The sequence below is a fragment of the Talpa occidentalis genome, unplaced genomic scaffold, assembly GCF_014898055.3.
Source record: "Talpa occidentalis isolate TD23 unplaced genomic scaffold, MPIMG_talOcc4v2.1 talOcc4.10, whole genome shotgun sequence".
Taxonomy (NCBI): Eukaryota; Metazoa; Chordata; class Mammalia; order Eulipotyphla; family Talpidae; genus Talpa; species Talpa occidentalis.
In genome coordinates, this window is record NW_023600993.1 from 16,923,418 (window position 1) to 16,950,225 (window position 26,808).

General features: G+C 36.8%; 1 protein-coding gene and 1 non-coding gene across 3 annotated transcripts in view; one reads left to right on the forward strand and one right to left on the reverse strand.

The window, feature by feature from the left end:
- ZNF385D (zinc finger protein 385D) overlaps positions 1 to 26,808 on the reverse strand; it is an 860,299-nt gene that overhangs the window by 799,368 nt on the left and 34,123 nt on the right. The window contains exon 1 of one of the 2 annotated variants that reach the window (XM_054691926.1): positions 7,479 to 7,500. The exons of the other annotated variant lie outside the window; for it this stretch is intronic. The gene's annotated coding sequence lies outside the window, so the exon portion shown is untranslated. Of the gene's footprint in view, positions 1 to 7,478; positions 7,501 to 26,808 lie in introns of those variants that run through there. 2 annotated transcript variants of the gene reach the window in all.
- LOC119237732 (U6 spliceosomal RNA) lies at positions 24,071 to 24,175 on the forward strand. Its single transcript, XR_005123381.1, has one exon. It is a non-coding gene; the product is annotated as a U6 spliceosomal RNA (small nuclear RNA).

The window sequence follows — 26,808 nt, forward strand, 5'->3', positions numbered from 1 at the left end:
TAGACAGTTCATAGGATCAAATTTTAAGTTTTACACTGGAGAGAAGAAATAAAGTTGTTAAGTGATATTGAGAATTTAAAATACTTGATATTGTCAGTAATTTTTAAAAATTACCATTATTGACAATGTTAGCACATTTTCACTTACATGAGCTTTTAAAAATGAGAAAAATGACCCTAGTCCAGGTATGGACATGTTACTTTTCTTCTTGAAGCAACAGTCCCAAACAAGTTGGAGCCTATTAGCTGTAGCTCACATACAGGGGCACCCATAGTCTGACTGACTGTAATTTAATGGAGAAATCAAAGGCAACACTCTCTACACAAACAACTCCCATACACCCAAGTCTTTCTATGTACCAAACATTGTGCCTATCATGTTTTCTCATTCTTGAACCATGCTGCAAGGCAAGTACTGTTAACTTCATTTCCTAAATGAGAAAACTGCTCCTCCCAACAGGTAAGTAACTTCCCCAATTGAACACTAATAAGTGGTAGACCTGGTACTCAAGTGGAGTTCTATTTGGCTACAAATCCTTGATATTGTTGATGCATCCTGCCCCTAACAAGGAAGAAGGTGCTGGAGGTCACATAACTTACCAGGGGAAATATCTATATCTGTTCCTTTTTACTATTTTTAGAATGGCTTCTCTGACCCCAGATAAGGACAGAATGTAAGCATCTCAGAAATGAGAAAAACCTCCCTTGCATGAAGTGAGAAGAAATTAATGAATCACCCAGGATCCCACTGGCAAAACATGGTCTTCACAACTGTTCAAGGGAAAAATGAACAACAAAATACCCTTCACACACACACACACACACACACATTTCAAATCTTTATGCATGTGCTACTTGGCTTCACATAATATGCATTTTTTAATGAAAAAATATGATGATACCATTTCTAACTATAATTCTCATTTTTGTCCACTCCACACTGTCAAGCATTCAGGTCAAGGAAATTTCATGTTTAAAAATTATTTCAAACCAAATGGTTCCTTGGGGATGGATAGCTGTGATTAAACCAGGCAACTGTTATAAACCATATGAAAAGGATACTGAAGTTAATACTTTTGTGGTACAAATTTATGCCTTCTATTTTTTGTGCCTGCGCAAAACTTTTCGAAAGTTGTTATTAAAAATATATTGGGGTTTGGTGTAATAATAAACACAGGAAAAAATAATGAAAGCAAAACACACCAAGTACATGCTGTAATTTGAAAATAACACTGGTGCTTAAATGTATATGCTAGGAAATGTATAATAAAAGGCTTGAATCTTTAAAGTAAGATTTTTAATCCTTTGCTTATTATCTGATGCCTAGCAAATCCCAGTGGTAATAAAGGGTCTAAATTGAGTGCTAACAACTTCTTGTGGCTTCAAAAAGCAAAATAACAAAATGCACACAAACATCAAAGCCTCATGCAAACAGTCATATAATCATTAAATCACTGTAACTCCTGTGAATTAAAATTGTGATTATGACCCAGTCATGTCTAAAGGAAAATTATCAAAACTAATCAATCCTCTCATCAAACAGACAATTCCATGTAAAACAATTAATAAAATATAAATTCTAATCATTTCTTGGAAGTATTATGTAACTAACCATTGTAAATTTATCTTCTTTTTTTTTTTTTTTTTTTGTAAATTTATCTTCTTAAACAATTTATGAGCTGCTCCAAAATATAGTTCCAGTTAGCTCTGCCATTTGCCAGATTTCTGATTTTGGACCTATCTCTTAACATATTAAAGACTCAGTTGTCTTATCTAGCAAAGGTGATAGTAAGGATATAAGAAATTAAATACATGCAAAAATAAATACAAAGAAATGTTATAGCTTCTCACTGCTAAGAATAAGAATGTTTTGTTTCTTTAAGATCTGTAGATATTTTCTGGAGCACAAAATAAGGAAACCAGTTCCCTAGTGGGTGGGCTAGGGCACTTTTACACCAGAGGTAGATGGATGATAGCAAAACATTTTCTTTTTCTGAGTATAGACTTCATCTCCCAGGGCCACTTCATCTTTGAAGTCAGAGACACTGATAAATTTAGGAAGACTTAAACAAAACAAGTGACCACCTACCCTTAAAAACAAGCCAGGAGATTCAAATAAATTACAAATTTTTCTTTCATACTGTGATCTCCCGCTTGGAATTTTAATCACATTTCTTTGTACTATATTTTATATGAAAATTATTTACTGCTAGCTGTTATATGACTAGGTAGGTTTTAAGCTTCCAAAATCCTGCCCCAAGCCTATTCTTCCAAAAATTCTAGCCCATGATGCTTAAGTAAAACACAAGTTGTAGACTGTTTGGTAGAGAATTTTACCATTAACTTGGCTCCTCTTCCCTTTATACCCACTCTTTGGTAGTTGTTCAATACCTTTCCCCTTCTGTAGACCACTGTAGAGTTACCTCCTTTTTTAGACAAATTCTCAGGTCCATACTAAGTGATGAACACATTTAATTACATAAGGACACCTTCATCTGAACACAAAATGAACCACTTTTCACAAAACAGTGACCCACACCACAATGACACAAAAGGACATTAAAGATAAGTCGGCTGTATCCAGCTGGCCTGGCTCCTGCAACTTACAAGAACAGTGTCTGCTAGCACAACACTGAAAATGGCAGTCATTCATTCTGGGGCCTTTTGGCACTTTCTATCACCTCACAGATCAACAGCTACACAAAGACAGATTGAAACCTGTCACTGAGCTGGAAACCACACTTACAGCTCACCCTCCCCATTGACAGGCCCACAGGCTAGACTGGCTAAGCCCAGGCTGGAGAAACAAAGGTTGCAATATTTTCCAAATATCAGTCTCTTGTTAGGCTGACTGGAAAGAACTTGAGCTTGACTAAATTCGGCTCTCCTATTTAACTTGGTGCCACCCACTGCTCCCCTTGAGCATGGTGCATCCTGCTGCAAATAAGAACATCGCTCTGACCTCCCCAGAGACTCGATAGTATCTTCATCAGTTCTCATGATGAGCCTAGAAGTTGTATCAGGTAAACAGATCAATTCTGGAAACTGCAGCAGGATATGAGTCACTGGGAGAGAACCAAGCAGAACATGCTTAGTTATTTTCATGTGAGAAACTCCATGTTTCTGATGGTAAATTGTCCTTCTCATTGGGAGTTGTTTGTCCTCATTACCCTTTAAAATTGGCCATTCCTGGCACAGGGAACAGTAAATTTTGTATTTTGATCCTTTATCTAATAACATTTCTGAAATTAATGTATTCCATATTTACATTAATTTATAAATTTGGCTAGTAAATTTATTGGCAGGAACCAACCCTGGGCAGGAGGGCTTTCCGTGGCAGGAAGTGAGAAGCACACCACACACTCACACTGGAGCAACTGAGATCTACGTCTGCACCTGAAGTAGACATGCATCTTTGAGATCCAGGAGAAAACCAGAACACCACAGGAAACTCACACAGCCAAGGGAGAAATGCAAACTAACACAGTGACCCCAGCTGAGGGTGGGGGAAGGAGCAAACCTATTTTTTAGCTCAACAACCCTATAATAAAATGATGATGAATAAATTACATTATTCAAGATCCTGCTCTACTAGAAAAGCATGTATATTCTCTATTTGTTGGATGAAAGACTTTGTTTGTAGATAATAGTTTAAGCTTATTACTTCGGTGGCCCTTATGTATTAAACGTTTATAAATATTGTCTGCTATTGCATTCCTATCTATCTGTTCCTAAAGAACTGTGCTGAATTCCCCCAAAGTGTAATTATTTTCATGTTATGCCTCATGACTCCTGCCTAGGTTGTTGAATGCATTAAAGTTGCAAGAGTCACATATTGTTAGTAGACCATTTCTTTTAACAAAAAGTGACACTTCTATTTATCATTTTTATATTTTTGGTACCTGTATACTTGACATTTCAGTGCTTTCTTTTCTAATTTTCTCTAGCCTTATATTTTTTAAGTGTCAGTATTATTAAGTTCATATAGTTAGCTATTCTTTAATCATATCTGAAACATATTAATAGGTGAATTAAATCATTTTGCATTTATAGTATTGCTAACTTATCTGGTCATGATTGCATCTCCAAGAAAATAGCCTTTGCCCTTACAGTATATACAAACACACCAACTGATAATTTCCTGAGCTAGTATTTTCCTACTGTTGTACTTTTATTTTTCTGTGGCTTGACATCAAAAACTTATATACCAGATATACCTCCCAATAAAATGGTTTTGTGTGATGTGCACATGGAATAAAATTATATTTGTGTCCACAAAAATCAACACAATATTCTTAATAAGACTTTATGTAGGACATGAAGGTGTGAAGCTGTGATCTCACAATTATATGGTTGTGTAAATGACTGGCAAATCACAAAATTGGGGGGGAAATAAAGATGCTGCAAATGGAAATTTTAAAAACTTAAATCAGTTTCATGTAGGAAAATTCTTGTGCTAAAATGACCTAGACAATGAAAGAATACACCTGGAATATACCTTGGGTGCCACTTAGGTAGAGACCCCTCTTCATGGCTTGTGGCACTAAGTATCCACAGCCTCTCTTACAGATAAGCCTCTATTACACAACAGAAACCAAGGCACTGTCCCCACCACATGCACTCAGATGGACTGAAGGAACTCAATGCAGAGCATCCTGGAGCCTGAGTGCTGCTCACAGGGCTACATTATCCCTGGGACAAGGCACTGTGGTGTCTATTTAAATATGCTATCCTTCAATAAGTTTATGTAGATAATGTTTGTAGAAATGGTATGAGCTATGAAGAGGGTTTCATTCCAGGAAAAAAAATTAAAACTGAGAGGCCTCACACTTAAAATCAAGCCATTCCCCTGACTACTCTAATTCAGGGGTTCCAGGTAAGCCACTCTACTACTATTGCTTAGTTCACTCTAGTATCTAGTGTATAATGCTTGACATCAGCATTATACAAACATGGAGAATGATAATGGTCAGGCAGCGTAGTGCATGCTTCTGTAAATATGATTACTCGTTGTGTCACTCACTAACTTGCTCACCAACACTGGTTGAGAGCTTAGTTGGTTAAGTACTAGCATGGTGCTGAGGATAAAATGATAATCAAGCTCCTCTGTGCCTTCAAGGAACTAGTAGATCGATAAGGAGGATGGGTGTGTCATAACCAATTAAGAATTCTAAGAAAACAGCAGCATAAACCAAGTTCCATGATTATCAATTTGGTTCAAGAAGTATGGGATTATCATTGAAGAGGCACATAAGTAGGAGTAGGACTTTGATGAGATGAATAAGCAAGGAAAGGAGAGAAATTTAAAAAAGGCACAGGTTCCATGGACTTTGTTAGGGAAGGTCAAATTCAAGGTGGTGGGGTATTCTGCAAGGAAATGTTGATATGGCAGATAGTGTCAAGTGGTCAGGACTGCAAGCTATATATTATTGTGAAAGGATTTATTCTGCAGATAAAGCAAAACACATAACAAATTTTTGAGCAAGAAATGACATCCACAAACCAGCATTTTTGGAAATTATGACATTAAATGGAGGATGAATTGGAGGGAGAAAAAAATACATGTGAAGAGGTTAGTTGAGAAGCTATTGAAATACTCCCAAGGAAGATGATAAGGACATGTATTTAGGTGCATTTAGAGGCAAATATCTATAAATGTCTAAGTTTCACCATTAGCTTTTCATTCATAGCCCCAGGCAGGTTGGCAATGCACTGCTCAAGCAGTAAGCACCTTTGTTAGACAAATAAAGGAAGAAATAGCCCTCTCTAGAAATCTAAAATATTTCTACAGAGGTGAGGCAAGGCAAAGAAGCACAATTTAAACACCCTGATACAAAATCAAGTAAAACAATAAAAGAGAAAATGAGAAAATAAAATAGGGGTGAATGTGTAAGAAACTGATAAGGATGTTGCTAGTGTCTACAGTATTAACAAAAAAGAAAATCAAGGTTTTATGGGAAGAAAAATCACTTAGTGCACAGTTTTGTTGTTTTACCAAAAGGCTTAAACCATAATTTATAACACATTGAAGAATACTGAAGAATACAAAATATTGAAGAATACAAAAAAGCACAGGCTGTTGCTTGGAATTTCAGAGATGACCAATGAGGGTATATAAACTATGCAGACTAAATAATAAAAAAATTTATCAACTCCCTTGTGTAGAAAATTAATTACTAGCTGGAGGAATTCTAGAGGGGGAAAGATGCTTAACAAAATCTATTAAAATCATAGGAATATATATCTACACACAGTCTATATATTCAGCAGATATTTACAAAGCATATTATTTTCTAAGCAACATTCCAAGGGTGGGGATACAGAAGTGAGGAAAACAAATACAAATCCCAGTCTTCATGAAACACTCACTCTCACCCCCTGGATAATCAATCCATTCCTTGCAGTTCTAAAACACAAATTCAGCTTCACTCCACCCTTGTGTGGACCATTCAGTGGTGTCCCAGCACAAATCTCTTATAACACTTGACTTAAGACAGCCCCAACAAGTCTTTCTGTTTCCTCTCTGCCCTCATCTCTTTCCAAGTGACCCCTGCATCCCATAGTCCCACCATCCTGGCCTGCCTTATGTTCTTCAGACACTTCAAGCTCACTCATATTTTAGAGCTCTTTCCCTTCTTCTTCCACCTGCCTGGCAAGATATCCCCCAACAATCATATGAAGGGTCTACAGACCCCACAGACTCTGTTCAAGAGTTTTTCCGTGGCAACATTTCCAAAATGCACTAACTCGGAGTGATTATCACTTCTAAATTATCCTATTAGTTTATATCCTCTGAGTTCCATGAGAGTAGAGACCATGATTATAACTCAGCAGAGTTCATGATTGAAATTAGTAGGTGATTAAACAAACTGCTTGTTAAATGGTTCTCTGTGTGTGTGTGTGCATGTGTGTGGTTTGTGGAAATAGGTCACTAGACCTATTTTTGGAAATTACAACATTAAATGAAGGATGAATTGGAGGGAGAATGGCATACCCAATACAATCTAGAGAAAGATAGCTTTTTATGTCAATTCCAGCTGCTCTTTCTATGCCCATAGCTAATAGGTTTTCATACATATTACTGATGTCTGGTGGTCTGGTGACAGTGGTGATTTTGCGGGTGATGATGATGACTAATGGAGGTGTAGCTGAGAAAACAAGTCTGTGCACAGGTCAACAACCTCAACTAACCAAGTCCCAAATCAAACTTCCGAAAAAGTGAAAAAATAAATTACATTCTGCTCCTGGAATTCAATTGTAACTTGCAATGCACCTGTGTTTTTCCTTCTACTCTGAGTACTAGACACAGCCAGTTTTGCTCAGTAGTTGAGCTACAATGAAATGTGGATAGCTACACATACGTGTATTAATGCACTGATTCATTCACTCATGAAGATTTTCAGTGAGATTCAAGTTTTACTGACACACATATAACTCTTCTAAAATCTCCAAAGTCATGAAAAAAAATGTCAAACTCACTCTGAAATCTTAAAACGAGTTGTTTTGCCTCTGATGTGGTGGCAATAGGGTTCAGGGAATGTTTACATGGCCTTTAGTCCTCAGAATATTTAAACTATGCATGCTGAGTCTCCTGCTTCCAGGCACGGTGCAGTGCAATCTGAACCTGGAAAAGAACAGCAGCACCTTCGATCATCCTGCTGATTGCAGAGTGGCAAACTCATGGGCATTGACTTTTCAATCAACCATTTTCATCTCAGCTCAGAAAGAAAACCTCAGCTAAATAAACTTTCCTGACAATTGACCTGTAGTGCAATAAGTGACTCATAAAGGGAAAAGAAAAAAAAAACAGATTTAAACTGCCTCTCAGTCTTTATTTTTGTGATAGAAAGGAGAGTTTTAGATGCTTTGAGAATGATTACAATTTGTCTATACTACTGGGAGCAGAATAAAGAGCCAAAAAGAACACGAGAGTTCAAAGTATCATTTACATTAAAAACAGAACATCAGAAACAAGCGAAAATAGCTCATTTCTTTAGGGGTATTTTTAAAAAGACAACATTTGTGCCATAGACATCACCACCTCTATTTCTGCCCTCCACACAATGGAGTGAAAAGCAGAAGGGCGCGACCCTCCATGCCCAAGCTGTATGTGCCCCTGAGGTTGGAAATGAGTTCACAGTTCAAAAGGATGGACATGGAAAGACTCTAGATTGGAAATCAAGCTGATGGTATTAGCTAGGGTAAGTCACTTCATGCCTGAACCTCTATTTTCCCTTCTAGGAATTGAGAAAGCTAGAAATGAACTTCATAGTTAAAAAGAGTGAAGATACAGATTGAAGGTATAAATTGCAATGAAAGGTGAGAAACAAAGCCATCGATTTACATATTGAACCTGAGATGTCTGAAAAATCTCAGTTATTAATGTCTTACAAGGTATGTGCCTAGACCAATCAGGAACTAAGTTGAGAGAGCCTGACTAGAGTTAAAAATTTGGAAGCATTTGGCATAAATGTGATAATGGACCGTATATCAATGAGACCACCAGGGAATATGCTAAATGAGAAAAGGATGTTAAACAAAATGTTAAGAAACATTAACATGTGTAGAGAAGGCAGATATAGAGGTCTGCAAGAGGATGAGCCAGTGTTGGGAGAATTCCTATGAGAAAGCCTTATCCTGAAAGCCAGAGAAAAGGAATCAATGGAGAAGTTGAAGATAGAGAAAAGTAGGAAGTCATCAGAGTCGAGAAGGTTGGCATGCAGGTCACTGATGAAATATTGGCTTCAGGGCCTCCCCGGTGGTGCAGCAGGTTGAGCATCACACCACTGTGAAGCTCTCCACAGCCTTTGCAGCGTGGGTTCGATTCCCGGCTGGCCAGGGAGATGCCCACATGGCGCAACAGACCTCTCCTGTCTCGCCCGCTGCTCCCCTCAGCAGTGTATTTCAGTAGATCTGCCTATTCTGCTCCCCGCTCTGTCTCTGGTGAATCCTCTCACCCTCCCGCACCTCTGGCCTGTACCCCAGTTATTGTATAAATAAAAAGAAATGTGGGCTTCTGAAGGAAAAGGGAAAAACTTTTTAGTTAACTATTATGAAAAGAGAACAGGAAAGGGTGACAGAAGAAAGATGCCTATGGATATGGGTAAGTTATAGGAAAGTTATAGGTTAAGGGTCAGAAAGTATAGGAATTTCTGCCTGATGGCTTCTGGTTTCTACACAAAGCAAGAGGCAAGGTCATTTGTTCAGCATAAAGGAGGAAAAGAACAGGCAGTGATCAGAAGCATGAGAATGGAAATAGGTGCTGTTGGGAGTGAAAAATCAATCTGAACTAGGAAAACACAGGATTGTCAGACAACACTGAGGACTAGTTTATAATGACAAGGTTATATATGAACTGATGAGTCATTTATACTTCCATAAACATATCCTAAGTTTGGTTAGGATTTTAAAGACATTGTATCACTAAAACTGTCAAAAATATCCCTCATATCCTAGAACTAGGTTTGTTTTCAGTTTGAATTATTGTACTCAAAATTCTTAGCAATAAAATTATGATTGATATGGAAGATTCTGGTGCTGTTGAGGAATTAAAAAATATAAAGCACTGGACCTGAAGACTATATGTTAGCCAATTTAAATGCTTCTAATATTGTCCTAGGTATAAAGGCATGTTAAATAAACAATGTCAGTATTCAAGAGAATAGCTCTCCCTTGTCTCTGTCACAATTCCTGTTTTATTTCCTTCATAGAACCCTCTTTGACATTGTCTCATTTGTTTATATATTTCCCCTGAGTAATATATGTCTTCTCCTAACAGAATGTAAGCTTTATGAGGATAGACACATTGTCTATCTTATTCACCACTGTAACCACAATAAACACTAAAAAAGTAAATAATTGATAGATGAATGAATAAATGTATGAGGCAAAATTTGAATGCAGTACAGTTCCTCAGCATAATGAAGAAAGCTCCTCTGTTACAAAGAGAGCAAGCAGGAAAGGAACTCGTCATCTTTAATTCACACTTCCTAGTATTTTAAGAATTTGCAAACAAAATATCCAAATAGTATGTGCAGTGTGCCTTATAATTTAAATAGTTGGTATACACTTATAGTTAACACGCACTTGAAAGAGCAAATATTTCTGTTTGATTTACTTATGACCAATAATGATATTTATATAGCATGAACTAAGGACTGAGTTTATAACTGTATAACTTAAAACTATCCAGTGACTTCTTGTTTTTCAAATTAAAAGGACTTCCCATATGGAATTTTTATCTTTTTTTTCAGGTAACATGATCATATCTGTGCATTATATATTTTTATAATTATTATAATATATACATAAATGATGTCAAATAACATAAGTAAAAATAGATGAACTGGACCACATCAAAATTTAAAACTTTTGTGAACTGAAACACATAATTAACAGAGCAAAAGGCATTCAATGGAATAAGATTAAAAAATTGGCAAATCATATATCTGAAAGTAACTAAGTATCAATACATAGCAAACACCTACAACTCAACAACAAAAAGCCACCCAATTTAGAAAATGGGCAAAGCAATAGTATAGACATTACTCCACAGATGATACATAAAAGACCAATAAGCACATGAACAGATGCTCAACAGAACTAATCATTAGGGAAATGCAAATCAAGATAATAGTGAGAGACCAGCAGGAATGACAAATATGGAAAAAAGACAGTAATGGATATGGAATAATTGGAACCCTTGTGCATTTGGTGAGGATATAAAATGGTGTAGCTCATGGACCAATGGAACCAAATAGAAAATCCAGAAATAAACCCACCGATTTACAGTCAACTAATCTTTGACAAAGGAGCATAGACTATGCAATGGAGCAAAGAAAGTTTGTTCAATAAATGGTGCTGGGAAAACTGGGTCACTACATGCAAAAGAATGAAGCTTGACTATTACCTCACACCAGCACAAAAACCAACTCAAAATGGATTAAAGAGGGCCTCCCAGGTGGCACAGCAGGTTGAGCTCAGTGCTGTGAAGCTGTCTCTGCAGTGCAGGTTGGATTCCTGGCCAGCCAGGGAGATTCCGCCATGGTGCAGCAGACCTCTCCTGTCGTGCCCGCTGCTCCCCTCAGCAGTATATTTCAGTCAATCTACCTGTTCTGTTCCCCACTCTGTCTCTGGTGAATCCTCTCACCCCCCGCACCTCTGGCCTGTACCCCAGCTTTTGCATGCATAAATAAATCTTTTTTAAAAAGTTAAAAAATAGGGCCTCCCTGGTGGCGCAGCGATTGAGCGCTGGGTTGAGAAGCTGCCCGCAGCCTCCACGGCGCCGGTTCGATACCTGGATGCTCCCCGGCCACCAGAGGAGGGTCCCACATGGCGCGCAGACCTCTCCTGCCGCCCGCTGCTCCCCTCAGCAGTGTACTTCAGTCCTTCTGCCTGCTCTGCTCCCCGCTCTGGCTCTGGTGAATTCTCTCACCCTCCCGTGCTTCTGACTGTACCCAGTGCTTGTATGAATAAATAAATAAATAAATATTTAAAAAAAAAAAAAAAGTTAAAAAATAAAAATTCCAGCAATTTCACTTTTTTTTTCCTTTTTCTAAAATTTATTTTTGCATAGAAGTACTGGAACATAGGCCAGAGGTATGGGGTCGTGGGGGTGAGTGGATTCACCAGAGATAGAGTGGGGAGCAGAACAGGCAGATCTACTGTAATACACTGCTGGGGGGAGCAGTGGGTAAGACAGGAGAAGTCGGCTGTGCCATATCTGGGTCAGCTCCCTGTTGGGTATTGAACTCAGGTTGTAGTGGTACTAGTGCTGAGACTTAACCCCTATGCCACCAGGAAGGCTCCAATTTCACTTCTGAATCTATACCCAAGATATGGAAAACAAGGTCTTAAAGAAATAATTGCATACTTCTGTTCACAGCATCACTATTCAAAACAGACTACAGGTGGATGCAACCTAAGTATCTATTTGTTTATCAGATGAAAAAACAAAACATGGTAAGTGAAATGTCAGTCACAAAAATACAAATACTATATGATTCTACTTATATGACCACAAATTGTCATATATTAATAGAGACAGAAAGTAGAATGGTAGTTACCAAGGAATAGAAAGAAGGAGAAATGGAAGATTATTGCTTTTTATATAATTTCAGTTTTGCATGAAGACAAGAGTTTTGGAGATTTGTAGCACGGCTCTATGAATTTACTTAACTACTGAAGAGTAGTTTGAAAACAGTTAAGTTGATAAATTTTAATGAGTATTTTACCACAATTTAAAAGAATCTTTAATTGCATCAGATATATTTATATCAATTTTTATTCTTTACCCATTATTAGATTGTTCATTTGCTTGGACTGTGGTTAATGTTTATCTATTTAAAATAACGCTGCAGTAAAAAATGTTATACCTAAGATAGCCTCTATATTTTGTATTTTGTTTAACCTTAGACTAGGTTTTTAGGAGATAAATTAGTAGGGCATAGATCACCAACATAAAGTTCTTAGCTCATAAAAATTTACTTTTAAACATATTAAATTCATGTCAACTGTCTAGGAATTTTCCAGAACTTAATGGTTAGAGGTAGTTTGAAAATATTACATAAACACACTTCTGATAGTTTTTCAATACTCTTAAAAGATAGTATATTTTGAATTTTAAGATCTGCAATTACCCTTTGATATAGAAAAAAGCAATTTGTAAGCTTACTACTACAGATATGCATTAGGATATTTGAGGCCATTTATAAAGATCCTTGTGATGAGATCCACACATAATTCATGGTCAGAAAGATATTTCTCTCTCTTTAAATTTTGCTCCCAGGCAGCATCAGCAACACCCACCACCACATTTTTCACTTTGCTTTAGATGCTAAGAAACAGGGGCTTATTTTGTGCCCACTGACTGCAGGACTCTTCACTGAGAGTTTTATTCCAATATCTCCATGCTTTTCCTCTTACATTGTGAGGGTAAGGATGGGAGTTATAAACTATTAGCTGTACAGGGAATACTATATACATTATTCCATTTAACTGTTCAACAGCTGTGTAATGTAGATTTCCAGATTCCCTTTCTATCAATAAAATTGATGCACAGAATTCAAGTAACTTGACATTTACTTTATGATGATTCTTGGCCTTATTCAAGTTTTTGTTGTACATTGCTACAAGTGTTTTTGGAAGTAAAGAGGATACATAAATAAATAATGTAACCAGTAATTTCACATCAAAACGTCTTTTTATTTAGTGCTGAGCACTAAAAACTGGAAGAATGTTAGAGACAGAAGGAAATCAATCATCTCTCCAGCCCCATCCTTTGACAAGCAGGCATTGAGAGGTGACCGAAATGACCTGAGACACATAACTGGCCCTCAGCTACATTTCTGTTCTCTTCTTCAAAATAAAGTAAAAATCAAAATCAATAAGCAACTATAAACCAGAGACATACTACGGGGGTGGGAGGAGGAAGGAGTAGGATCAAAACAAGGGGGGTGGGAATTGCACAGGAACTATAACCAAGATGAAAATGCATACATTGGCAAAAATGAAAAATGATGTAAAAATACATACAATAAAAATAAAAATAAAAAATAAATCTTTAAAAAAAAAAAATAGAGTAAGGAGCCTCCCTGATGGCACAAGGGGTTAAGACTCAACCTATGAAGCTATCTGTAGTCACTAAAGCACGAATTTGATGCCCGGCCAGGAAGCTACTCACATGGCGCAGCAGACCTCTCCTGTCTTGCTGGCTGCTCCCCTTAGCAGTGTATTTCAGTCAGTCTGCCTGTTCTGTTCCCCACTCTGTCTAGGTGAATCCTCTCACCCCCCGCACCTCTGGCCTGTACCCCAGTTCTTGTGTGCATAAATAAATAAATCTTAAAAAAAAGGTCATTTTTTGTTACTCATTTTTATCTCCTATGCAAGGACCTCACTGTCTATTAGTTTTAGGATACAGGAACTCCCTAAGACAGAATGAAAGTGAGATTTAAATATATGAATAAAATCCATTTGTACTAGAGTACAATGCAACTATGTGAAAAATAAACACTCAAAGTTCATGTGCAAAAGTTATTCCCACTTTTTTAAATACAGTTTATTTTAAATAATTCACTTTTATAGTAAGATCCATATACTCCAAGCTTGTTATTCGTTTTACTCATTTATGTCCTTGAGTAAAAAGAACTAATTTAAATTGATGTCTGTTACCACTTAATCTACTTACAGAATTTATCCTAAGGAAATTAACGAGACATATCAAGTATATAAAAAATGTGAGTATCCGTACTTTTTAATGTTTTAATTGCAGTATGTTTTTTAAAAAGAAAAATGGAAATCTCAGTGTCCAACAATAAGAGATCATTTCTTTTTATTTAATGATGTACCGTTATTTTACATCCTTGTTTGTTTTTTTTTCAACATAAGCTTCTTCCACACAAGTGTGATCACATAGTTTTCCCACCACCAAAGAATCTGTAGTCTTTCACCACAGTCCACTCTGCTCGCCTCCTGCCTTGTTCACTCCCTGTCTCTCTCCCGTTTCTTCCCCCAGCCCTCCTCAAAGCCTTAGACCTATGGTCAGCTTTGAAGATCAAGTTGAAAGTCTATGTTTGTCTGATCCTTTGTTTGATTTCTCTATATTCCACATACAAGAAACCATCCAGTATTTCTCTATCTCTTTCTGGCTGAGTTAGGATAATCCCTTCCAGTTCTCTCCATATTGCTGCAAATGGCATGAATTTATCTGTTTTGATTGTTTTGATTCCAGTGTGTGTGTGTGTGTGTGTGTGTGTGTGTGTGTGTGTGTGTGTGTGTGTGTGTGTGTGTGTATACACCATATCTGCTTGATCCACTCCTCTGTTGTGGGGTATTTAGATTGTGTCCATATCTTGGCTAGTGTAAATAATGCTGCTATAAATATAGGAGTGAAGGTTTCCTTTTGAGTTTGGGTTTGGGGTTTAAGAGATCTTTTAAATAATGATATATGATACAAAGGAATTCTGAAAAGCAATTAAAAATCATGACGCAGACCTATTTATTGACATAGATAAATGATAATTTATGCTTTTAGGTTCATCCAAATACCCAGAAGAATATTCTAAAGTGAACCTGGAGTTGTCTTTATGTGACAGGATCCGAAATGAATTATATTTTCTTCTTTCTGCACATTCCATACCTCTCTTATTTTGTATTTTTCTTTGCCTTTGAGATCTGTAGTTGGAAGAATAACAGCCTCCACTTCAAGGTAGTATTTTAATCCTTAGAATCTATCAGTATGTTCTGTTACATCTCATGTTACATAGTAAAGGAGAATTGTTTGCAGATGAACCCAGGTTAAGTGATAGTAAGATTATGTTAGGTTACTCAGGTACTCCCAAGGTACACACAAGGGACCTTAAACGTGGAGGTGGGGAGCAGACCAACTTTGTCAGAGTGATACAACCTGAGAAAACTAGACCAGCCATTGCTGGCTGGAAAGATGGAAAGGTACATGAGTCAGGGAACTAAGGTAGCCTCTATGCTTAATAGGGCAAGACAAGGAAAGAGATTTTCCACCATAACCTTTAAAACTAAAGTGCCCTCCCCACTAAAATTTTGATTTTAGCCAAGTGAGAGCCAATTTAGACTTCTAATATCTAGACCTGTAAGATTTTAAATAAATTCGTGTTGTTTTAAGTCACCAAATTGGTGGCAATTTGTAGCATTCAAAAACTAATTGAGCCTTAATATCTTAATATCTTCACATAATTTTTAAAGTTAAATGTCAAGGTTCTGTTTCTATTTTAATACTAATCATACTAATGTGTTTTTTTATAAATGCAAAACATAGCTTTGGATCAAGGAGCTAGCATTTACCTCAGTACATATAATTTTACCTGGAAATGTACACACACACACACACACACACACACATACTCATTCCTTTATTATTTATATTTTGAACAAATATAAATAATATTCCACCACCATATCTCCAGCCTAACCACAGAATGAGTTCCTGACACCAAATTTTCAAGAATTTAAAACACAAGGTCATGAGGAATTAGCATGCATCTCTTGCTGCAACCACCAGGGGATGCAATGTCCACAGACTAGTGCTTGGTCTGAAAGCTGGAACCAGGGGGAAAAAATTATGGACTCTGACACACCACTTACACAAGTCCACCATGTTGGAAGTTTTCCCAAACACCAACCAAGCCTTAAACACAACCTACTGCAGAATTATTGCATATCTACAAATCCAGAAACTACAATTACATAACACCTTTCCTTCTCGCAATGTGCTCTTGGACCTCTCCTTCCAGAATTTACATCTCCAAAATACCAAGATGCTGGTAGTCCTTTCCCTGAACAATGACTTCCACGGCACTTCCTAATAGTGGGACTTTTAAATGTCCCCAAGATTCTCTAATATCCAGCCCTGATCCCCTTCAGATAGGGATTTTCTGGCTCCTCTCCCTAGAGCAATCCAACAAATAAAAGCAAAATGTCTCCAGAGTGAATTCCATTACAAATAAAAACTAGAATATTTACGCTGTTTTTAGCAACAATGCATCCTCTAGCTTACATACTTGCCTCATTTATACCATTAACACGAAACACTTGTGTGATTTATCTTTTTCTTTTAATAGGAATTTTTTATTTCATTATTTTGCCAGATATAAAAGTCCAAAAGAGTCTCACAAACAAGGCAATGCTTCATGTCTTTATTTACTGGTTCATAACAGAAAGAAAGTTTAATAGTTGTGCCTTTAAATATGTCCCTTTATTCTTTTTCCTAAATTGCCCTCAGAAACTCACAATTGTAAGTAAATTTCCTTTCAAATTGTCCAACTTAATTTTCAGAGTTAGAAGCATTCTACAAATGTAGAGTATATATGTCAAAGATTTATTCATTGCACAAGTGAGAGAACCAACGGGATGATAAAGTTAGTTCAAATAGCATTTGAGGAACAGATTTATACAGCCTGTCAGAGAAAATATGCAGAAATAGGTTTGCTAAGTCAGAGAAAAGACAGGTTAATATTCTACAGGGCAATAAAACTGTAACAACTGGTGTTATCTATTCGTTAGCATCCATACCAGAAATCATTTGCTCCCTATGAGACAAATATCTACAAGTTAATATGTAACTTCATAGATACTAGGCCATAATCAATAGTACACAGTCAAACAAAGCTGTATTATCCTAGACATGAAATTTAATTAATCCTTAGCTGGGCTTGTTAAACAATGCGCAAGTACAAAATTGAGAATACATGTCATCCTCTTTTGTTTCAGTTCCAAGATTTTGGAGTTTTATCACAATTAAGTGGGAAATCTCATACCCACATCACTCTTTCACCAGGATGCCCTCTCCCAATTAATGTTTTAGAGTTCGATATATTTGGTCTGCCCTTCTACTAATAGTGAATTCATTTACCTAATAATTTTTTAGTATCTTCCACTGGCTACTCCATGTTCTACTACATTTGAGTAACAGTTTACTTCATAAAACACCTTACTACCAACAGTCTTGTTTTTCTGTAGAATTTAAGTAGCTACAGGATAATTCAATAAGACTTGAAGGAATTCCAAAATAAATTATTGCTCCATAACTAGACTGTAAATTAATATATAATGGTAACTTTTTACTTATTTGATGCTCATAATAACCTTAGAATATAGATTTTGTTACAGACCAGGAAACTGGGTTTTAATGGAGAGAATCTTGTGGCAAATAAGTCAAAAGGTTTGAAATTAAAAGCCTGTGTATTTTCTACTAGCCCTCACAGCCTTAAGCTATTACTTTTTTAAGCATAGGAGTGAATTTTTCTATTTAAAGTTTATATTTATCTTCTCAATCTGTGATTTAAAAAAATGAAGAGGTAATTCAAAATCTTTTGCTAAAAAAACTCTGTAATTGATAGTCCTTTAAAATTATAATTAAGAGTTCCCCCCTTACATAATTGCTAAAATTCTGCTCTTTTCCTGACATCTGTTAAATCTGTACTTTTCTATGAGATTTATGGCCAAATAAAAACATCCTTTTTTATCCCTTAGATTTTAATTATTATCAATTCTGATTTAATTAACCTCTCTAGGTATCTCCCTTGAGATCAAAGATTCTCAAAACAGTCTTTTTAAAAAATATTGGAGAAGATATTTTATTTCTTCTTGGATGAGATACAGAACCTTTGAGAAAGAACTAGATCTCCCAACTCTGAGGATGATGTAAATATTGATATACATTGAATGTCAGTATATTAAAATGCACATTAATGATAGAAAGGAGTGCAAACTCAGCAAGAAAAAGTTCAGGCTCAATTTTCATTCTGAGCCAGGAACTTACTCCATCTTTATTAACCCCATTTGCTTACATGTCAACTGAGATTGTCTGAGTAATAAAATAGATAATGCATGAGAAAGTGTTCAGTAAAATTTAGCATAACACAAATACCAGGTGTCACTGCTCTAGGACACAGACTTCAGCACACTGCATTGCTTTTAGGTTTTTAAGCTTTCAGTTTTCTCTCTGGGGAAGAAGACCTGTTCATGCTCTTCCATTGCCTAGGAGCCTATCCCCACCACCTGTTCTCTACCTCACAGTCTCCTTCAGACTTCTGCCTAGAGCGCGTTTCTTCTGGAAATCTTCCTCCATCCCCAGCCTGGGTTAGTTACCCTTCTGCCCTGCCCTTCCATCAGAATATTAGCACTCTGTAGTCTATGCTTGTCCAACCCACCTTTTAAATTAAGCTCTCTAAAAGGAAGAATCATATCTAACTTATATCCCTACCACTTACATCAGTTCACATTATTTGGTCGATGCTGAATAAATAGCTGCAGAATGAATTTTAAACAGCCAACTAGCAATTTCCATCTCATTACATCTAGACAACATGCACTGAGCCCTGAACACTTCCCAGGTAGTATGAATGGGATTTAAATGATTTTATCCCTACTTAAAGGCGTGGTAGTACCAGGATACATATAAAAGACAATGCAGGATAACAGAGATATACTTATGAGTAAGTAGAAAATGCTTTAGACAGACAAGTACCCACATGTGGATAAAGAAAAAAAAAAGTGTTTTATAGGGAATAGGAAAGTGTAAGGTGAACTTTCAGAATAGCCCTAGATCATCAGTAGTCAAAACTATGACCTCAGATTGAACACCCCAAGCATCACACAGAGGCCACCACTGGCAATAGGACAACTGCAAGCTGGAGAACAAGGAAGAAGTTTCACAGAGGAGGTGGCAAAGAAGAATGTTCTGCTTACAGTCACTATGGGCAGTGTCTCCATAGAGCTTTTGTTGCTGAGATTAAAAGGATTCATTCTCAGCACACAGTCAGCTTTTCAGGTCATTACTTTTACACAAGCAAATCTTCTAGTATATTCTCTGTACTAACTAGTATTTAGTTCCAAACATCCTTTCTGTGAAGGACCCTGATACACCATAACTCTCTGTTCACCTCAATGCTATTGAATTGCTTTGAAATGCATTATTTTCACTTTGGCAAATGCCGGCAGAAAGTTTCTAAGTGCATTTGATTCAGATCTGTCCTTCATAGTTTTGGCAATAGGTCTGACCAAATAAATTTTTCATTAGCCTTATTGAATTATGGCCATTAATTTTGACTCTACAATAAAAGACTATGAAAGAATAAGATTATTTCTAGCATAATTCAAAAGATGCAAAAAATAAGTCTAATTTGCATGAACCATTTGGCTTATAATTTTACTTTTACCAGAAGCCTTGCAAATAGATTATCAGTTCAAATGAATTTATCCTAACAAGGAGAAATCATAAAAAAAGTACTAGTTTGATGACTTAAAGAAAAAAATTGTTACTTTTACTCTGCATTATGCACCTAAATCTACATAATTCTAAAAATGAACCATTAATAGTTCTATGAAATATAAAACTGTATACTTTGTGCATGAAGGAGTATATAATGATGAAAGAAAATATACATAAAATATTTATGGTAGAAGGGCAAGATGTAATAACATCACAGCAACATGAAATATTTTGACAATGGGCATTTATAATTCCCTGTACATTGAGATGAAAATAGAAAGTATACATTTTAAAAAACAGTGTTCTCATCCTCTTTCCAAATTAATCATCTTTAGAACATTCCAAGTCATAGATATATAATAGTGATGTTTGATTTTGACAGTGTTGATCACGGGATTTTCCAACATCAGTGTGTTATTCATGCAAAGACACCTGTCAAAAAGAATATCATTTGGGGGCTTCCCAGTGGCACAAGGGGTTAAGTCTTAGTACTATGATGCTATCAGCAGCTACTGCAGCAAAAGTTCGATCCCTGGCCAGGGAGCTGATCCACAGGACATGGCAGACCTCTCCTGTCTCGCCTGCTGCTCCCCTCATCAGTATATGTCAGTAAATCCAACTGTTCTGCTCCCCACTCTGTCTCTGGTGAATTATCTCATACACACATACATATACACACACACATATCTGCAACTCTGGCCTACACCCCAACTCTTGTACGCATAAATAAAATAAATCTTTTTTAAAAAAGAATATCAGTTGGAAGACTAATTCCATCACAGTCAAACTCTGATAGATAAACCATCATATTGATGGCTGGCAAAAAAGTGTCATTCATACTTTAGCTTTGGTGCTGAGTCTAGGACAACCTATCATTGTGATGGACATGCACCTTACATAGCTTAAACATCCTTTAAAATTTGACAGAAAGCGCTCTTGCCAATGCTGAGAAGCATGAAAAACAGGAAATTCAGGCTTGGAACATACTGTTTACAGTACCTAGAAATCCTTGGAATTATTCTCAGCAAATGTTCAATAAACATCTGTTGATGAACTAAACCTGTGCAAATTTTATTGTCATTTCCTTTAATCTTCACACTGGGAAAAGAGTGAATTTCTTACATTCGGGATTTCATTGTATTCAAACATATGATAGTGCCATGTTTTCTGTTGAATTTGAGGCATGTATGTGTGAGGGAACAAAGATGAAAAGTGTACCTACGAAGACCTGTCTAGAAAGCTATCAATACCGACTTCACTACTTCTTAATCTTTTATTTATTTTCTTATAAATTTATTGTTTTAATTGAGGTAACATTAGGACACCTCCATCAAGCATCACCACTGTAGTCACCTACTGTTAAATCTCACCCATAGTTCATTGTGCTTCCATCTCTCCGTTATGGCCCCTGCCCACCCCTCCCCCACCCCAGATGCTTCCATTGCATAGCGTATATTTAATAACAAGGTACTCTCGAGGGAGCTCTGCAAGCACCAGCTCGATCACTGTAACCTTCAGTAGGTCTCTACATCTTCCACCAGGCCATGTGACCTTGTACTGTCTTTTTTATCTCAGTTCCTTGGGGTCATAGTCTTAACTGAAAGAGCTAATTAAATCATGAACACAGAGTCCATTATATTACATCATTTAATCTCAACATGAACCTTGATCTTCCTAGCAAATATATATTGACTTCTGAGCTTTCTACTCAACCTACTATTTTCTCTCTCTAAAGACCAATGATCCTCTTTACAATCCTATTTTTAGCAGATATATTCCCCCTAGACTATATGTTTACTGATGGGAGTACTCCTTTGGTGAATTTACATAGTCCTAATAAAAAGAGTTAAATCAAAGACTTGTTATGACTACATGAAGTGACAAAAGCACATAAGAATTACCAAGAAGTGAATTCTATGCAGCAGACAGAAAGAACCCCTATCGTAACTGTATCAGATTAGAAAATGTTTTCACATCAAAAGAAAATCCACTGTTTTCAACACAGGAGAACAAATTTCAGAGATGCAAGTATTCAGAGATTTTCAAAAAGAAAAGTCCTCAAAGGAACAGATTGCAAATATTAGAAAAATAAGCTTCCCTAGTTTCTAGAACCAAACAGAGATTTACAGTAGGTATTACAGTGGAGAAAGCTATGCACACACAGTTGATGAAGCTTTTGTATTTTTGACATGAACTTTGAACACTACAGACAAAGAACTGAAATGTCCCTGTAATTAGGATGAGGAAGGCAAGCATTCAAACACAGACAACTTGGGGCTTGGAACAGATGGGACTTAGAAGAGACTCGCTGAATGACTAAAAACAAAAACAAGAAAAAAAATAGCAGCAGGGCAGAGATATTTCCCTGAGGTTTTCATTAATTCTTCATTGAAAATATACCAAAAATTTAACAATCAGAAACTTACTATATGTTGGCATAATTTGTTATCTATAATTTATAATTGTATTTATTTGAACTGCTAGGTGAACTTCATATATTTCTACGTAGTTTTTTGAGTATTCAAAGTAATCTTCTGTCCTCAGAAGTCTTGATTTAAGATGTTAATTATATATTTCAAATATCATCGACTTAACAAAAAAAAGATGTACCTGTTTATTTGGTCATTAGGTACCGGAGACCAAATAAACAGTCCCCACTAGAGAATGATGCACTGCTGAGGTCTGAACTTTGATGTGGTCTTAATCCACACCGTCACTCTCAGAGTCTTAAATTCATCTCAGTACCAAGCACAAGACGATCAAGCTCCCTAGCCTGGGTTTTCACCTGGAAACTCATTATCACCTTATAATAGCTGTTCAACACATTAACTTCCTGAGCAAATTTGAGTTTGTTACCTGGTCTTTCTGGGAATCCAGAACATCTCAGTATCTGGTTCAACAGAATCTGGTAATAGGAGAAACTGAGGCCCCTATCAAGTGAGCTCAATGGAGGCTATAATAAATCCTGACCACATCTCTGAGGGAGGCTGAGCTAGAGATAGGTGTTAAGGAAGTGGCTCTTGAATTTAGGAAACACAATATTACCTGGAGCATTTGTGTAAACATAACTTGCCAAAGTTCAGTTCCTGGGTTTGATTCAGCCAGTCTAGGACAGAGCATAAAATTTCACATTTATTACAAGCTTCCAGGGGATAGTTTTTCCTTATCCAAATGCTACACATGAAGAATCATGTTCTGAGTGAGGTGGCAGCAGTGTATATCAAGAGATTAGATGGGGGGGGTTAAATAAATGTGGGGTTCAACATACACATGCTTCACTAATTCACAGGCATCCCCTCATTGATTTCACACAGAATGAGCTATCAATATGTGTGTTTTAAATTGTGATCTGAGTAAAGCTAATGCGACTATCATTTCATCCAAGAAACTTTGAGTACCTACTGTGTAGCAGACGCTGAGCTAGGCACTACACATTCAGAAATGAAACAATCCTTGCTCTCAGAAAGAGCATTCTATTTTCAGATGTTTAAAACAATGATTCTTCCATCCCATAAATCATGTTGCCTCTGGCTTCTGATTTAATGGCTTTTCATTTCTGAGGGAAGTCAGATGCTGCCGAGAATAAAGAAATCATTGTTCAGCTTTAAACTTCAAAAAAAAAATATTTTCTTGAGTCCATAGCATAATAATAGTCATGAAAGCTCGGGCTTTGTTTAGAAACAAAATGCTTTCCTAAGTCCCAGAGTCTTACTTTTACATATCAAGAGCAAAGCTTGCAAGTCTGAGCACTCAGTTTTACTCCATAGAATAGGGAGAACTTGGTGGAGGCACAGTTCCTGTCATAGAGAAAGGAAAAGTACAAATTTCTCTGGCCTCTGGAAGAAGGACACAGTTAAATTTAAAAAGAAATTTCAGTAAGACCGGGATAATGTAGTTGCTTCTCTGGAATTCAGTGCCTAATGCCCTAACCATGAGCTCACAGGAACAGATACCTGACGACAGAAACACAACAAAAATCCCATATAGCTTAAAGAAGAATCCAAGTGTTATTAAGGTGTTCTGGACCCATCGCCCCAATCATATCCAATATGTCCCAACAATAGAGAATATTGTTCTTGGAGTAAGATGTCTAGATGATGATCCAGAAATATTGCTTTCCTCTCTCCTTACTTTCTGCTCACAGCAGAAAGATACAGAACTCTTCACATGACAGAAGGAACGATGTAGGAAGGATGCAAAAGGTACCTGAAAATGTTTGAAAATCAACATTCTTATTGAAGGCTCACTGCAGTGAAAGATAATGGGTCCCTACAGATACTATTTGACCTCTAAAGGACAAGGCTAAAATAGTTTTAAAATTGCATTGTTGACTTCTTTGGCATCACATACACTAAAATTGTAACAACACAGAGGAAATTGGCAAGGACCTTTTGCAAGTATGACACAAATTTGTGAAGTGTTCCATATTTCTTTAAGTACCCAACAACAGATGAGTGGATTAAAAAAAAAAAGATGTATATATAAAAAAGTCTACTTATATATATATATATATATATATATATATAAACACACATACACAAATACACACACATACATAGCTGTAAAAAGAGATGAAATCTTGCCTTTGGAACAACATTTATAGAAGTAGAGGGGGTTATGCTAAGTGAATTATGTCAGAAGGGACAAGTGTGCTTGGTGGAAGGTTTGAGTTTCTACTGATGGTATAAGGTAGGCTCTCACAAACACCCTTTGGAATTGTAGTTGTCTAGTAGGTTTGTGCTGAATCTTGACCAGGAATCAATTCCTGGTAACCTGTTTTAGTTTGAATTCTACATTCCTGGAGAAGTCACTGGGACATACAGTCACTATACCTGCCTCACTCAGAGTTTTGAAGAATGTGATGAATTCCCAAAGAAGGAAACAGAAGATTCCAAAGGCAATTGGAATAGGACCATTGTCACCTTGAAGATCATCCTCCCACCTTCAGCAATGGCTGCGAGTAAGAATATCAGTGAAAGGCAGCTAGCCCACCCACAGGCTCCCAAGCTAGTGAGTGAAAATCTTATATAAATCATTGGATGGGAAAGGACCTTTATGATACTTCAAGGAAGCAGAAATTATTTCCTCAGGTGATTCAAATTTCACAGAAGAAAAAAAAAAAAAACCACTGTGTGAGGGTTATTTTTTTTTCCTGCCTATAATGCTCTTTCTAGTCCTTCTTTCTTACTTTATCTTGATGAACCCACAGAAAACCAGCAGTTAATAACTACATCAGGTTATTCTGCTATAGGGAGAAAGGCTTCCCATATTATTGACACAACTATAGGACACAGTTCAGAGAGAGTGGTCAATATTGGATTTGACTATGTTCTTATTTCTAAAATCTGATATTCCCCATGTAATGCCATGCTTTCTCCAACAATGTACCTGAAAAGTCATAGATCATGTTCATTAATTATGTACAAGAAAAACCTGTGGGCTTTCATTTAAAATCTTCAGTTTTTTGTTGTTGTTGTTTGTCAAAAAGTGTTTGAACTAAGTCTGTGATAAATGATTATAAGGAAATAAAAGTTTTTAATTAAAGGGAATGATTTTTGAATTGGAGATTCTCCAAGCTCATGATGTCTGAGAACTTTGAGGAATTTTGCACACTGCCAGCCTAGTCTTTCAAGTAGAACTGACTCTGTGTTAACGAAGCTTGCCTCTGATAAGCAGCTGGGAAAAGTCAAGGATAAGCAGCCAGGAGCCACAAAAAAAAAAGTGGCCAAGGATAATTTTGTCTGCAAAGAGAAGTCAGTGTTTAGATAAGAATCCTTGCAGAGGTGTAGGGTGAAAAGGACAGCAGATTGGAATTCAACAATCCAGGTGCTATTCCAGTCTCTGATATCCATTCCTAGGGCAACTCATGGAAGATAATACAACTTTTCCTACTCAATTTATGCATCTGCAAGATGAGGGGACTCAATCATATAGTTCCCAAAACCTCATCAAGCTTCACCATGCTCTGAATCCATAACACATGAATAGTAAGTGCATGATCTAAAGTCAGGTGCTTATTTGGAAACATGCCCTGAATATCATTAATTAAAGATTTAATTAATAGCACCCCTTTTAACTAGAATTATATTTTGCTGAAAACAAATGCATTGTTGATTTTTTTCTAGCTAAGTTATCCAAAGCTAAGAAAATAAGAGTTGCTAATGGCTTATCTCTACCATCTGGGTTTTCTGGAACAATGCCAATTTTATGTAGTCTGTTGAATTGCCCATTCCCACCACAATTTGAAATTTCCACCATTTGTCATCCACTGATATCTCCTTGACTGCCACTTATGACCCAAAGTGGCACAATATTACTGTCAAAAATGTTTGCAGGGCCTCCCTGGTGGTGCAAGGAGTTAAGCACAGCACTACGAAGCTATCCGCAGCCTCTGCAATATGAGTTTGATCCCTGCCAGCCAGGAAGCTACCCACAAGGCAAGGCAGACCTCTCCTGTCTTGCCCACTGCTCCCCTCAGCAGTGTGTTTCAGTCTACCTGTTCTGTTCCCCACTCTGTCTCTGGTGAATCCTCTCACCCACCACATCTCTGGCCTGTACCCCAGCTCTTGTATGCATAAACAAATAAATCTTAAAAAAAAGAATATCACATCATTCTTTAAAAAAGAAATGTTTTCAGCTTTTTGCCTTGCAAACTGTCTTCAGAGTACCTCTACCAATACACAGTTTCTGTCTATAGAGACAACAGTAATTAAAAGAATTGGGAGCAAAACTTTATTCCCACAGAAATATGGAAAATGTAGCCCTGTGATTTCTATTCACCACTAAATAAAATATTTATGATCAAAATATCCCTTTGAACCCTCCAGTATTTTTAGGTTCTACAAACTTTAATATTTTGTTGCTAAGGGTGTTGGATAAATTATTAACTTTCAGGAACCCAGCCCTCCTCCTTGCTGTGTGGATCTGGGTGTCAAAGGAAGAGCAGGTCAGATAGACAGTCCAGCCAGGGGCTGGCTCACTAGTGCTCTTGTCTTATACTGTCTCCTGCCTTCAGTGGGTCTGTTCCTCCTATTGTTGTTGTGGTCACTGCCCTCCAAGTTGCTG